The sequence below is a fragment of the Rattus norvegicus genome, chromosome 4 (assembly GCF_021556685.1).
Source record: "Rattus norvegicus strain SHRSP/BbbUtx chromosome 4, alternate assembly SHRSP_T2T, whole genome shotgun sequence".
NCBI classification, from domain to species: Eukaryota; Metazoa; Chordata; class Mammalia; order Rodentia; family Muridae; genus Rattus; species Rattus norvegicus.
In genome coordinates, this window is record NC_141537.1 from 172109108 (window position 1) to 172125226 (window position 16119).

At 45.4% G+C, this 16119-nt stretch overlaps 1 protein-coding gene and 1 long non-coding RNA gene across 3 annotated transcripts in view; one reads left to right on the top strand and one right to left on the bottom strand.

Annotated features, from left to right (window-relative positions):
- The window catches only part of Rerg (RAS-like, estrogen-regulated, growth-inhibitor), a 108099-nt gene that overhangs the window by 38115 nt on the left and 53865 nt on the right, over positions 1 to 16119 (bottom strand). The gene's annotated exons all lie outside the window — the stretch shown is intronic.
- On the top strand, positions 6640 to 13755 carry LOC147995123 (uncharacterized). Its single transcript, XR_015687123.1, has 3 exons — positions 6640 to 6881; positions 7655 to 7796; positions 13086 to 13755. It is a non-coding gene; the product is annotated as an uncharacterized LOC147995123 (long non-coding RNA).

Consider the following 16119-nt stretch of genomic DNA (forward strand, 5'->3'; position numbering starts at 1 on the left):
AAGTAAAATAGCATACAGTGTATATGTGCTTGAGTGATCATTAGTCTACAATGAGGCAAGGAGCTGTAAAGTTCAACATACGAAAGGCAGCAGGGGGCAGGGTTTAAGATTGATTGACAGTACACCTGAGTGAGCCTCTTCTGGCTACTAGAGCACTGCCTAGAATATCCCGCATCTCAGGAATCCGGGACAGTTGAGAATTATGTGAAAGATTCATAAAACATCGCCAGGAACCTCACTCCATCCCTTCTGTCCTTTCTTGCTCTCTTGGAGCCAGGCCACACCGAGGAGGTTTGACACATCTCACCGCCCTCTATACCTCCTCCTCAACAAGCGATACTGTAGGGGGTGGTTCTGATGCTCTGATCAGGGATCTGTTTGTGAACCCTGAAGGTCCTGTTCCCCAATTGGTTCTTGATCAATCATTAAAGATGCTAGCGGCCAAAGAGCTGGGTGGAATAGGCGAGACTTCCAGTTTCCTCACAGGCAGGAGATGCAAGAGAAGAGAAAAGAGATTGGCCATGCTTCAGAGGGAGAAGGAGCCAGGGGCCATTTGAGATCCCGGGCGGAGTGGCCATTGGCTTCTGCCCCGACTGGGCCTGGGGTAGGTAGCAGGCGGGAGATTAGAAGCACAACTAAGGAGCTTAAAACATAGTAGGAACTACACGCTACACTATACCCTTTCCTGCCACTGTTTACATGTCTGTACAATTTGTTGTAAAGAGGCTCTAGAACCAGGAAACTGCAGTGTCTGCTTTCTAGATTCATATCGGCACCCAAAGAAAGGAAGGAAGGAAGGAAGGGAGGGAGGGAGGGAGGGAGGGAGGGAGGAAGGAAGGAAGGAAGGAAGGAAGGAAGGGAGAAAAAGAAGCAGGCACTCTCCACTAAGCAAGAATATTATTCTAGGCAGAACGAAAGCTCAGACACAGATGCCTCAAAAACCAGGCTTTATGAATTCATGACTTAATACTCCCACAGCATAGCGTAGAGACCACTGAACTACTTTCCACCTGGGAGAAACGGGTGCTTACTTTAAACTGAAGCTAACGCTGTGACCATTTCGGTGAGGTCAAAGGTCTCAGGGATTGGACATCACACCCCGGTGAGGTCTGATGACTGACAGCGATCGGCATGAGCGACCTAGAAGCTGCAGCTCCTGTGTCTATTGAGCACTGAGATTTTGAACACCAGCTCTTTGTACAGGGGTGCATTAGCAATCCCCTTCGTCCATTTTTATTTTTTAATAAAATAGGGCCTCATTCTGAAACCCTGGCTATCCTTCATCTTACTCTACAGTCCAGGCTGACCTCGAACTCCTGATCCTTTGATTTCTGACCTCCAAGAGCTGGAATTACGTGCACTGCATTGCCCGTTTTAACAGACAGTTGCTTTTTAATTGGTAATGTTAGTCTCTAATATTGACTGTGAAAGGGGCAGTGAGCTATTTTTGGAGTCTTTTGATTTATTTATTTACTTATTTTATCTTCAGACAGCGTCTTGCTATGTAGGCGCCCAGCCCCAAGCCCACAATTCTCCTTCCCTTGCTTCCAATATGCTGGCACCCCAAGGCTGGATTAATAAATGTAAACTAATAAAATACTTAAGTAAGAGAGTGTGCTATTAATGACATCTGACAGAAGGCTATGAACCTCCATCATCCCCTTTTGGTGCCCGTGCCAGGCATTATTAGTTGATCACGGAATACTTTCCTCCAAGATTTTCTGATGGCCTCAGGAACACTGCCTTGTTCTCTCTCTTGAAATAAATGGAGGATTCTGGACCTCAGTCTGGAGACTGCTCGCCCAAGAAGCCGCATGTACAAGGCAGGAAGGTCAGGTTTAGAATTCAATCAGGCTGTGTGTGATCGTATGTGATGTGATCTAGTGTGCTATACTTACTACTGTTACACAAACAAATCATGGTTTAATGAGCACCAAAGAAATGGAACCAGCTCTGGTAGGAATTGTGGGGGGAAAGACTGGCCGTGGATGGAGACAAGGGGCCCCGCTGAGGTAAGGGTTTGACATAACTAAGTATCTTCTATTGTTAGTATGCTGATTGTAACATTCCTAATTCAAGACAGGAAATACATAAAGGCTATGCTCTCACTGGATATTTTAGATCAGACACTGCAGCTCTACAGATAAGTAAATTAGATCAGCCCATTAAATTCTGCAGCAGCGCTCATTCCAAGGAAGTAGTCCGAGTCGTTGGCTACATTCCAAATCAGTCCTCCATCAGGTATGACTCTGCTTGATCTCCTTCTATACTGTCAGCATTTCCTATGAAAATCACTTCATCTCACAGCAGAAAACTAACCTTAAAAATAAAACGAAGAGAAAACAAAACCTAATCTCTGGAAGGCAATAAGAACCACATGCCTTTTAAATGGAAAACATTCTCTCTCTCTCTCCTTTGTTCCTCAGAAGTGGTCTGCCAGAGACGAGGTCCACAGCTTTGGGCCATTTACAAAAGCACAACCGGGGCTGATGCTTGCACGCAACAGCTCAAGTGCGCCCACACTGACCAGGAGGCCTCCCTAAGGCCTCCACAACTTTACCATAGATGCTCCTCACAGACCATGCACCAGTGACATTTGTGGTAAGCCATCTTGTCACAGAAACCTCTAGGCTCCTAGAAGGGGAGAAGGTTAAGGAGAGAGAGCTGTATGGCAGCAAAGGGCGTAAATACTACAGAGGGAACAAATGCCCCCAAATTGAGGGGTGTCAACCAAGCTTTCCATCCATCCACCAGAGGGCACCACCAGAATGTGCGAAGCTTTCTGAAGACGTGTTGGAAGCCCTCCCCACTTTCTTGCAAAGAAAGCAAGTGTCCTCCCACCTCCTCTCCCCACCCCCACCTCCCATTATGCCCGTCTCCCCTGTAGAAGTCAGGTATGATACTTTTCCCCTTACAGGAGATTGATGAACCGTGTGTTAGCCTTGTTGCTAAGGTCCTCTTCGGTTGCTGAAATCATTTGATTGTAAAATCTGTGCTTTTACAGTAAGCGCCAAGTGTGTCCTCTGAACAAAGTTCTGACTTGTCCCACGCTGGTTTAAATGAACTATAATAGCGTCTCCTTGTCTGCACTCCGGAGATTAATAAAGGTCTTCAGAGATAATTACAAAATACATGCAACGACTCTGGAGTTATAAAACACAGATGGCACGGCCTGGTTTGTCCTGTGATATACCACTGCTCTTCGCTGTGAGAACAGTGGCTACAGTCCTTTTGGCAACTGAAGAAATCCTCTAGCCCCATCTTGTTAAAAGAAGGGGGGACGACATAATCTTTATAAAGAAAAGGAGACAGGAGGGGCTGGGGATTTAGCTCAGTGGTAGAGCGCTTACCTAGGAAGCGCAAGGCCCTGGGTTCGGTCCCCAGCTCCGAAAAAAAAAAAAAAAAAAGAAAAGAAAAGGAGACAGGAAGCTTCTGCAAAAAGAAAAAAAAAAACCACCAAATTTCACAAGGAAAAAGCAGAAAACCATAGTCCCTCTGATGGGAAGCACAGAGGATGGGCAGCTAGAGAAGGCAGAGAGGAGAGCAGAAAGCTATCAGCCAAGGTGCAGTGACTGTGCGTTGCATTACTAAGAAGTCTTCCCTTCAGTACCTCTGCCTGCCCCAGGATGACGCAGTGCTCCTGCTTTGGACACTGTTATTTCTGCTCCTCTTCCAAGGGATAAAGGTTGTCTCTGAAGTTGCTGTGGGCAACGCTCTCTCCCCTCCCAATTCAACAGCCCAGAGAAGGCTGAAGTAGAGAGCCCCTGCTTTGGACAGCGTAGGCCCCTCGTGGCGATGCCCATTACTAGCTGATGCTCCTAGATCTAGGTCAGACACAGGAGAGGGGCTGCTGGAAGGACAGAGGGCTTGCGTGCTGTCTCTTCTGCGACACTGTGCCCAAGTTTCCATATTAGTGTTGTCTCAGAAGTAGAATAACGACTTGATCTGGGGAAGGCAGATCCAGGTGGGGATCCCTGCCCCATGGCGCCCTGTTCCTTGGAACGGACATCTGCCAGAATAGAACTTTTTTTTTTTTTAAGAAAATAATTGACTTCACATAGCATTTGAAGTTTAACAGAGCTGTTTTTTTATTAGAACCAGATCTAGCCTGCATGCTTTTAGGTACTAAAGACTAATGCAATTATATTATTATCTTTAAAAAAAGATTCCTTTATTAGTATGACTTTTCTTTGAAAATAACATAACTTTTTCATGACATTGAAGTTTCTGTGATTACTTAGGAGAAAATGCATCCCCCGGCCGCCCCTTTGCGAGTGAGTACAGGAAAGTTCTTGCTCATTATGCGTGGTCTCAACATCTCCCTAAGCCCTAATATTTATGGTGTAGGAGGAAGGCAGTTCAGTGACTCATAGGTTTACACTTAGCAGATGGATCGAGAATAAAAATTAACAGCACAGTTTTCCTTAAGTAATAGGGAAAATGTGACTTGTCACACATTTGTTTTCTGGGTCAGTGCTTTTCTGGCCACTCCGCAGGTTTAGGGTCACCTGGGGTTTCCACAAAGAAAGGGGGGTACCACGATAGGCGTTCATCTTGAATTTTAAAACGATCTAGTGTTTCTAGACAGCACTAGCAACCACTGTGAAGGCCACTGCTCCGGAAAGGTGCACGTAGGAGCCCAGAGTGTGAGCTTTGTTCATTTGAAATGAACGATCTCTCGTTAAATTTCCCTTGCAATAGGACCGGAGACTTGTACTTTGTTCATGAAAGAAATCCTTTATCCCGATCTTTGGATGTGAGTTTTTTTAAAAACCAAGAGAGACTATAAAGTTTACAAATGAAAGAGGAACGGAATCACTCAGAAAAATGACAACAAGGTTCTAGGCAGATCTAGCAAGAACCAGTCCCTGGGAAATGTGGAATTAAAAAACAGTTGCAATTTGTAGGGAGAAAAGAGGTCTATAATTTGATGTTTTGTCAGCCCTGCACGGAGATGAGACATCTGGAATAAATACATCTACCAAAGGCAAATTATGTGAGTCTTCACACTTCCTTAACAGCTACAGATTATACATCTTTGAAAATTTTTCAAAACAGAGAGCATTGCAGGTTGTACAGTGTCTTCCCCAATGACCCCTGAAGTCCTCACCCCACTATGTCCTCCCCAGTGACCATAAAGTCCTCTCCCCAACAAATGTAATCTTATCTAGAAACAAGAGTTTGCAGATTTTATTGTTAATGGAGTTAAGATGGCTTCCTGGGCTGTTATCAATTACAACTGTGTTCTTCTAAGAGGGGGAATTGGTCACAGAGACAGATGCAGACAGAACAAGGTGATGTTGAAACATGAATATGGAGACTAAAGGGTTGGCTCAGGACTTAAGGGCCCTTGTCATAAAATCATGAGGGACAGAGTTTAGATACAGCACCAATGCAACAAGCTGGGTGCCCTGTGCATGTTTATAACACCAGTTCCAAGAGAGATGGAGACTGAAAGATAAGAGTTTGCTGGATGCCAGCCCAGCTGGAAAAGACAAAAATCCTCATCCTTTGTCCAAGGAGAGACCTTGCCTCAAAAGACTAGAAGAAGGGTGGTAGAAAAGATTCCCAGTGTCCTCTTCTGCTTACAGGTTTACTCACAGGTGCACGTGTGCACATGCACTTGTGTGCACACATGCAAAACCAAACAAATGAGTGAATCAATGAATATGGAAAACATAGAAGGCCAAGGCATACATAAGGTTGCCAGAAGCTCTCAGAGAAAGACAGGGCAGAGTCTTCCTTAGCCTTCAGAATCAGACAAGAGCTGGGCAGTGATTCCGGACCTCTCACCTGCAGCACAACAGGGAACACATTTCTAATTGTTAAGCTGCTTAGCTCCTGGTACTTTGTGATGGCTGTGCTAGGACTGGGTGCACATCAATCTTTTCAAGCCCTGTCTTTGAGGCTGTGATCTAGCCACCTAGTCTCTTTGCCACTCTACAGAGCACAGAGGCTTTACCCAGACTGCCTTTGGACGTGACCACCTGGTCTGCTTCATGCTGCCATCCCTGTGAGGCCAGTTCCTTTCAAATCTGCCAGACCAAAACATTCAAGAAAGAAAAATCTGTTATAAATCTTCACACAGTCCATTATGAAGCCAAATCCAAATTTGCCTTTGACTGTAACTCAATATAGAATGAAGGGGACCCTGACAATGAGAAAAAAAAATCCAGAGTTTGCTTATGTCCTTTGGCCAAACAGCCCTGTGGCCTGATTAATAATCTGGCCAAGAGAAAAACAAAACAAAACAAAACAAAACAGCACCCAAAACCCACTGGAATCACAAACAGCCACCATGGTCATCGGCTGAAGGTTCCAGAACACAGAAATGTTTCTGCTGCTTCAAACATAGAGCAGCAGTTCATCCATCCCGTCGGCTGATGTAAACAACACCGCCAGCAGCTACTCCATCCAGCCATCCTTGGATGCCGTGTTTATGGGCATCACCTGTGCATTTTGGTCTTGGCATCCCGGTAAGTATTTATGATGCATTATTGTTATCTGAAAAATATGCACACACGTGGGGTCACCTGTGTAGCTGTAACCAGACTCTGCCTGCTGGGAAACAAAAGCTTAAAACCAGCGATGTTAGAGGAAACGTCACACAGAAAGACGACATGAGTTTCTGGTAAAGCTACAGAAACTTGGTGCATCAACCCTCCAGCGTAGACCTCCTGAGCTGTGTTTCCACAGGAAAATGAGGTTGGAGGAAATCACAAAAGTCTTGGCTTCAGTCCACCCCTGGGCCTGCTAACACAGGCCCAGCTTGCAGAGCACCAGGTCTCTCACGGAGCTACAGAAACTGTACCTTCATTAAAACTGAGTAGGAAGGAGAGGAGGCACTGGGAGAGCAGAAACTGGGACCCGGAAGGAAGGAGGTGGGTGTGGCTGGAAAGTGCTTGGATCACATCTAACTACCAGCTTTATCTGGGATTTCAAAATGTTTTGCAATATAGGACCCTCAGGGGACTTTTGAAGCAGCTTGTGTTAGACCAAGGTATCTCCCCAAACGCTAATGCAGTCTTCACTGCAGAGTCCTTAACCATTTTTGTCTTGTGTGGCATTTTTCTAGAGCCTGTGACTCACATCTCACAGTAACATTTTATAACATGTATGATATACATAATTACAAATAAGTCCATCTATGTTGAAATACCATAATAATATTCTACAATGATATTTTATTATATAATAGTATTTTACAGTGTATATTATAGATAATTATAGATAACACTAGCTATGTTGAAATGCTACTATTACATTGTTCAAAACGGGGACGTACTGGAAAAAGTAATTTTAAAGTGCAACATAGTAATTGTGTATTTATTAGTTTCTTAAATAGGATCTAGTTTTGAGCTTAATAGCTACTATAATTTTACCTTCCTGAGAAGTATACATGGCATTTCAAGATAGTGATATTTCATATGATTGACCCGAATGGATTTTTTTTTTTTTTTTTTTTTTTTTGGTGGCCAAGTCACAGGTTTGCTAAGAACAGTGAGATGTTTTCAGCAGAGTGGGGGAAATTCTACAAGTCAACAAAGGTTCTTGGAGGGAGTCTATATTCCCGTGGAAACTGTCCATGGGGTCCTCAGGAGATCAGACTTGGGATTCAGAACCCCACTGAAGAGGTTTGTCTTTCCCCGTGCAGCTTCCCACGGATCCCATCTCCGCTCTTGCAGCCGCATCTCTGAGTATCAACATTGCAATCAGTGCTCGCCGGATGTCTCATCTCAGCAACTCCAGAAAAGGAGGTTCCGTGAGCATCGAATAGAGCAGCCCTGCATGCCTGGGTAATATCATTCAGCTCAGAAAAATCTGAACTCTTGTCGGTTTGTCATTTCTAAACGGGGATATGCGCCAGTCTGGGCATGCGCCAGTCTGGGCATACAGGGAGTGTTGCTGTCGTTGTGGGAGAGAGGAGCCGAGTTAAGGGACGAGCGCATCTTAAGTTAAAGGGTATCCCAAGTCTGGTAACTACCACATACATGGGGCAAGCTGGTCCTCTAAGCCAGATCTCTGAGCCACAAAAGGTGCATAAAAATAGTGTTTATCTCAAGTTGCTTTTAAGGGGATTAAGTGAGATAGCACTTGATGGAGTGTTAGACTTTGCAAAGTGTTGTAAAATATCTGCTGCCCGTTCTGGTGAGAGAGTGGGGGCCGGCTACAGACGTGCCAGGCTTCACTGGGACTGTCTTCTCTTTCCGCTTCTTTTCTTGGACGGCCTCTAGATGATCTGCTCACAGGCAGGCTGGGTTCCTCACTCTGCACTCCAGAACTCTTCTGTTTAAGAAGGCAGGAGAAAATGGACACCAAGCAGACGTGCTGGAATAGCTTAAAACTATCTGCAATCAGCAGATAACAGTGGAGGTCTGGTATCAGCTTACAAATGTTTTGTAATTTGGGCAAATATTTTACAATCCACCCACCCTGAGAGTTTCAACGCCAAAATGTCACATGGGACATCCAAGAAGCTTGAGAAACAAGTCATTTTTCAAACAAATTCCTACTCTGTGAGGCTTGAGGGGTGAAATTTATGGCCATTTTTGGAAACAGACATATCCCTCTTTCATGAGGATGTGCTGATAAACCTTGTGACTATCTGCCTGTCCCAGAAACAACACTAGCCTTGCTGGAGGATGCGGGGGTGGGGGGTGCTGATGGCTCTCCTTTGGGTTTCCATCTTAAACATGAGAAGAAAGAAAAAAGGAAATAGAACCTTTACTCCAAAAATGCACCAAAGTAACCAAGGACTAGAAAACAGGAAGTCCAGCCCCTCACTCCAGAAAGTTGAGCACTTCTTGCTCTTTGTTCTGAGCATGGTCCCACGGTCCATAGTGTGGGGAAATTTTGATTTCCAGCGTTTTCTGTCTCTTCCTCTGATGTACTTTCAAACAAAGCTATGAGAAGAAAACAAATGGCTCTCACATTTTGTTTTGTCTACATGTTAACATTTTGTCCCTTTTAGCATCTTCTCTCTTTCTCCATATACCTGTAAGGCTATCTATTGACCACAGAGATCACAATTCAATCAATATCTCTCTCTCTCTCTCTCTCTCTCTCTCTCTCTCTCTCTCTCTCTCTCTCTCCCTCCCCCCCCCCCCTCTCTCTCTAAATGATAGTTTGATCATTTGTTTTAAGTCCTCTTCTTGATGCAGGGTAGTATCAGACTGTGCTCCTCACTGATGATAGGATCAACGCTCCCTCAGTGGCTGTAGTAACCTGTCTGGATACAATCCAGTTGACATCATAGGGTGAAGTACACAGGGCTTGAAGCAGATGGAAGACCTATGTAGATTTACATGCAAACTCAGCTTTTTCATGTCCATGGTTTGGGAACCTTTATAGGGTCCCCATCCACAATGGAAACAGAAAGGAGTAACATAATAGAAGGTGTGTGTGATCTTAGCTACAGTTACCCTTCAGTCCCAAGCTCATTACCTCTGAAAGAGAGTTGCCAATAGCTACTTTATTTCTCCCACAGGTAAGAACACAAAATGTAAGATTGATGGGAATATTGGGATGAAAAAGGGTGCAGAGAATGTGTATTTTCCTGTGCATGTGAAGGTCTCTTTTGTTCTCAAGGATGGAAAATAAATCACAAAAATGTATCTATTTAAAAGCCACACTCAGATTTATTTTACAGCTATAATTTTCTGTTCAGGGACTCTTAGACAGTATTTACCCAACTCTTATTTTGACAATGGCCCCAGAAAGATGAGCTCTATTTTTTATCATACAACTATTGAGCATCACAGTGAAGAACTGAGCCTTGGCCTCCTAACAAGAACTCATCACCAGCTCAGAATCTCACATAAACAGTTTGAATTCCCCTGCTAATGGCATCTTAGTAGCCTTGGTAAGTCAACAGTTGTGCTAAGAATTGAGAAACTTGATTGAAGTGATCTATTGCTTATTCTTGAGCCTGGTGGGGCTAATGAGGACCCCTAATTCTGCCTTCTGTTGAAATAACACAGAATGGAGGCAGAGGATGCCGAGTTCAGCATGGACTGGAAGGGACAGTATAACATGGTTTCCCACCCCTGGAGTAGAGCCAGTAGGGTGTAGACCTTCACAAGTGTTAATAGTTGATAGGTATGAGGCTCATTTGTATAATAATATATAATTTGTGTTCCTCCTTTTGGATATGTTCTCCTTGCCAAGGTTATCAGGGAATGCCCTCTCTGCCAAGGTCAATGATTCCATGATAATCAGAGACAGCACAAGTCCAGGAGATGATAGTGTATCTAATGGTTCAGTAAAATGGTAGAATGCTGTGACCTTCAGAACAGCCCTTAAGGCTGTGGGAAAGAACTCTGAAAACATGAGTTCAAAAACTGTATAATTTTCAACTATGCAAAACATAAGGATGCAATATGAATTATACGAGGAGCTTCACAGAACTAAAAGAGCAGAGACAGTTGCACTACGAACCAGCTTGTCAGAAAGATATTAAAGAAGGAGATAAAGGTATTTAGGGAGTGGTGATCCCAGGGCAAGATCCCACCCAGCAAAATTTATTGTTTGTGCTTATAAAAGGCAGGCAGATTCCTGAGTTCAAGGTTAACCTGGGACAGCCTAGGCATGGTGGGAATGGTAATTTCAGGACAGAATCCCACCCCGCTACCTTATTGTCTATACTTACAAGGGCAGGCAAATGTCTGTATTCGTTTGCAATGTTTAAAAAACAATGTGCTTGCTGGTTTTCTCTAAGAGTCAAGGGTCTGGGGTCATGGACTAATGATTCCTGGAATAATCAAAAGGGAACCTGGAGTAAATGACTGGATTGATTTGTAAATAAAATACCAGGCTTTGTTCTGCAAAGAGAGATGAGCTATGTGGATGAGCTGTCTAGAGGTCTCCAGAGAAAGCTGTCTTGGGCAGAACATAGGCTGTCAGCTTTTACCCACGACTTGACTTCCAGTTGTTCTTTTCACTGCTCCTGAACATTCCTTCCTCAGAACCCCTCTCCAAAGCAAAGCTGGTTCTTGGCAAGAGATCATGAGTCAATAGGGTCATAAGGAGTGCATAGAAGGCAGGCAGGTCACTCCTGCAAGAGGGCATGATATTCAAAGAAAAGAAAGGAAAAAGAAACTCCACACTAGGCAAGGACTGGGACAACAGGGGAGAGAAAAGAATGCAAATTAAGACTTTTAATTTCATTCTGTGACTCCAAGTCACACGCACTGGACTAAATGCAGCAAATGGTGCTTGTGTTAATTTTCAGATGAAAATGCAAGTCTGAGTGGAAAATGCAAGTCTGAGTGGAAAATGCAAGTCTGAGTGGAAAATGCAAGTCTGAGTGGAAAATGCAAGTCTGAGTGGAAAATGCAAGTCTGAGTGGAAGGGCAAAATGTTCTTTCAGAACTAAAGTTCGACATGGATGTGAAGAAAATAAATGAGTTAGAAAGGAGGAATATTTTGAGGAAGGAATAAGGCATAAACGTTTATCAGAAGAAAAGAAGTGGGGCTGGGGATTTAGCTCAGTGGTTAGAGCGCTTACCTAGGAAGCGCAAGGCCCTGGGTTCGGTCCCCAGCTCCGAAAAAAAGAACCAAAAAAAAAAAAAAAAAAAGAAGAAGAAGAAAAGAAGTAATTTATTGAATGACATCTCCTGCAGGTTGAGATCTTCCAGTGGAAGGGGAATGGATCTAAGTTTTCCAAATATAGTCCATTTGATACAGGGCAATTATGTCTAACGTAAGGAAAGACTTGAGGGTCCAGCTCAAGACCTAGGATACCAGTCGAGTGCTTTTCCTTCATGACAAAATATTTGATGGAAAAATTCCTAAGGATAGAAAATTTTGTTTTGGCTCATGGTTTCTTGGGTTCAGTCACTGCTGAGTTCATCCCATGCACCTGGGTGTAGCATCGTAACAGTGAGACCACAGCAGAGAAGGCAGCTCATATCACGACAACAGGAAGTAGAACCAGGGAATGCTGGGATTCGGTGGAGGGCTTTCCCTCCACCACCCTCCCCCCTTTGTTCTGTCCATATCCCAAGCTCATTGGATGGTGCCACCCATGCGCAGCATGAGTTCTTCCTCTTGGTTAACCCTTAGGGGGAACGCCTTCCTACAGAATCATCTACAAGAGCTCCTCGCCAATGACCTAGGGTTTTAACCCCAATAAAGTTGACGGTGATGATTAGCCTTTGCAGACAGGAAAAAGCAAAATGGAACTGATGCCTAAGAAGTGGGAAGACAGCGTGAGGAGGTGGGTAACCAGAGTATACAGCATTTGGGGCCTTCTCAAAGAACCTGCAATCAGAGGAAGACACATGTGAGGGAAGGTTTGTATTTGTTCTAAAGCAATTAACCTAACTACAGACATTGCAGTTAAAACCTGCAGGAAGCATCAGGAGAAAGAAACCTCCTGGTTTTTCCCTCCTTCCCGCACCTCAGCCTTTTGCAGGCTACCTCTTACCTAGCAAGCATGCTTGGAAGAATGATTCTAGAAAATGAGGCTGCAGGCCTGGCAACCAACCAGAGACTGCACCTGACACAGTAATCAGCCCCGCCCTCATAGACCCGTAGATCACGGATATGAATCTGACTGAAGCCAGCATCAAATGAATGACTCCACTACTGTTCCTTGAGCCTGGATTTGCCCTTTTTCCTTTCTTGTGCTTCTGACCAGAAGCTGAAACTGGAAATCTGGTCACTAAAAGTTGTGTCTCCTCCACAGTCCAAATGTCCTCTGACTCTGGTGCTCACTACAGGGGTTTATGTGGAAGGCACTGCTTTTCAGAGCCCAAGGCAACCTATGAAGCTCCCTGATACCCTTTACCGAGAGACAAGCAGCAGAAACCGAATCCTCTCATTTGAGACAAAACAGGGATCCAGAACAGATCACTGGGTCCTTAGTTCAGCCATCTAACAGAAGCACAGTATCCTGACCTACCAGCAAGTGTCCCTAGACTCTGTGTCTCTATGGTCAGTAGCAGAACACACTAACCTCCTCCTGCCCTGAGTTCTAGACCCAGTCCTGGGCTGGAAGACACTGTCAGTTCCCTGGGCTTGGACCTCACCTGATCTCCGAGTATTCATGTTTCCTTTTTTTTTTTTTTTTTTTTTTGACACAGAAATGAGCTACCCACAAGAGAGTGAGCGTGAGAGTCAAAGGCATAGGAGAATAAAGCAAAGAGAAGTCAAATCAGGTTTCTGTTGGAAGTTTGACCCTTGTCCTCTGGAGACCATCCAAAGAGGACTTACTGAAGTTTTCCGGGAGAGTGCCGGCTTCATTAAGCCAGAGTGCCACTTGGAGACTTTTCACATAAGAGGAAATTGTGAATAATCATCTCGGCACAGAGGACTCCTCGCTCTTTCTTTGAGGCTCCACACTGCCATTCTTCACAGCCAAATGAAGAGGAAGAAACTGTGCCGACTCCAAATTGATTCTGAGGACAGGAGCGGATGCCCCTTCATTTTCCCTGCGGTTCTTCAAAGTGAAGGGTAGGGAGAGGAGCTTCTCCGAGCCCCGGAGGCATTAGTCACAGCAGGGTGGTGACCACTCTTAAGTCTGGAAACCGGTGGAAACTGGTAGACTGCTTGTAGCCTCTGCCTGCAAGCGGTCATGGCACAACTAAAGAAACCAGACTGGGAGCCTGTATACCAATCACTCGCAGCCAGAAAGCTTTTAACTCGGGCCAAGACATTTTTTTCCCCCTCTAAAATAAAGTTGCACAGACTCCAAAAATAACATCTGTTGCTCAGAGTAACATTTTCAAACAACATAATAAACTTTACTTCCAGAAAATATACACTGTCTCAACTTCCCTTGGGGGACTCGCAGAAAGGACAAGGAGCTCTCCAGGCTCTCTCATGTCCTAGACCAACCGTCTTTGGGCGGATTATTTAGTTGATAAGGAAGGTGGTAAGGCATGCCACATAGATGCCACGTTCACTTGCAGCAGGCACTGACTGAAGTAGCTTTAAATAACGACAGCCTTACCCAGACGTGTCTGGCAAGCTCTCAGTGGCAGAATGCAGTTTTAAACCGGGGTCATGGTGCCCTGGAGCATGTACCAGAAAGATCTGAAGGGTTGGTAAGGCAATAATGACTGTCACGTTCCCAGGGCAGCACATTTTTCAGACTTTCTGAAGTTCTAGGGGTGGACCACCCCACCCCCACCCACACCCCCATCTGATGAGACACAGAGATATACAGAAGCTTTTTCCTCTCTGTCAGCCCCTGCCAAGGTTGTGGAGGTGGGAGACAGGGAAAGCTTGGGAGTGCTCAGATCACTCGTGGCTCCTGACTGTCAGGAGGCCAGAGACTACCTCGTAGGTGGAAGTCACTCCTTATAGGAGACTAGAGGGGTGTGTGGCGGTGCTATGCTATTCCTGTCACTACAGGAAACAGTGAGGACACTCATTTCCGGGCAGGGGGAAACGGGAGCAGAAGTGGTGCATCCTAGAGCGAGCACTGAATCACTTCCGTTAGGTTTTCCCAGCCACTCTCTTCTCCCTGAGATGGCGGCTGTGACTGGGCATCTGAAAGTAATCATGCAGAGTGATGCTTTTATCACAGTCTCGAGCAGGCAGCATCAGCAAGAAGCCGATCTGTCCTCCCAAGTCGCTGTGATCTGGGGGCTGTCTGAAGCCGCGGTGTAGCCTTTCGCTCTGGTCATCGGCACGTTGGTAGAACACTTGCTTGGCACTACTGATGCCCTGGGTTCTACCCCTGCATAAAACCAAGCTGTGGTGTACGCTTGTAACCCCAGCGAGAGGGAGGTAGAAGTAGAAGGGTCGGAAGTTGAGTGTTTCTCTTGACTACTAAAGTGGAAGGCAAGCATGGGCTTCATGAGACAACATCTCATTTTCTATTATAAGCACCCTTAGGGTTTAGCCACATAAGCATGTCTCCCATGAACGCAGACAGGAGCGTTACAGGGTAGAAAGGGGACTGGTGGAAGGCGGCGTAGTGGGGGGTCAAACATGAGTACAGCGCACTGGCACCATATGAATGGAAATGACATAAGGAAGTCTGTTATTGTGTATGGCAGATAAATTTGTACTTTTAAAAGATTGCAACACTACTTTTTCTGTAGACACAGAGAGAAGAAGGACTCACGTCTCCCGGAAACAGTAACTACTCATCTGTGAACGAATTCCAAAGGGACTTACATTGTTACCAGCATGGCGAGGCCCTGCTGGCTGACTGGGCAATGAGGGGTGGTAGAATTGATACAGGAGGATGACTGGGAAAGACAGAGAGGCCAGAAGTATCGGGAGTGAGCCCTGGGTTCCTGGCAGCTTGGAAGATGGCGAAAGCAATGAGCACCCTTACGGCTTGCAGCGATTGGCTGTGGAACTGGAACTTCACCCAATCGGAGCCATCCCATGATATGATGGTGCACTACAAAGGGGATGGGGCGGCCCAACTCAGGATCATCGTCTGCTTCCAGCAGGCTCCAGACCTGCTGCCTCCTGATGGTGATGGTGACGATGACGATGACAATGAGGGTGACCGTGACACCTCTGCCGCACACTTTCCCTAATAAGCGTGCTATTTGAAAGCCGCATTGGCATGGATAAACGGCTTTATCGAAGATGCAGTGTTAAGGTACCGTGTTTAGAGAGTATTTATCACTGTCGTTATTGTTCTGAATGCCATACTTAACCACTATACTCCTGACAAAGAGCTGGCGGGAGGGCTTTTCAGCGTATTCCGTGTGTTCACGAGCCTTTTTATCATCTAACTTTAGGGACATCGGTGACAAAATGATGCCATCCAAACAAGGAATGGCTGATCAAGGAGACAATGCAAAGATAGATTTCCTCGCAAAGTGCAGGGCACATATGAAGATGTCTGGGGGGACTTCCTCTCACCCCCGAGTGAGTCCAACTGGACAAACCGGAACCTTCCAGAGACGAAACTCACGGTAGGATGAGCGTGTCTCTTTGGGAAGAAGGAGCCAACCTCTGGGCTGGCCCTCCCTGTTTGCACTTCAGAGAAACGAGCAGGAGTAGAGATTTCAACAACTGAAAAACACGATCCAAACTGTAAGTATGGCCCTGCCTCTCCCGGAACAGTTCTTAAAGTACAGTAGCACCTGTCTTCTGGCAATTTCTGACACCTACGTGGCTCAAGCCCCACTCTCCGAGTTTATGATT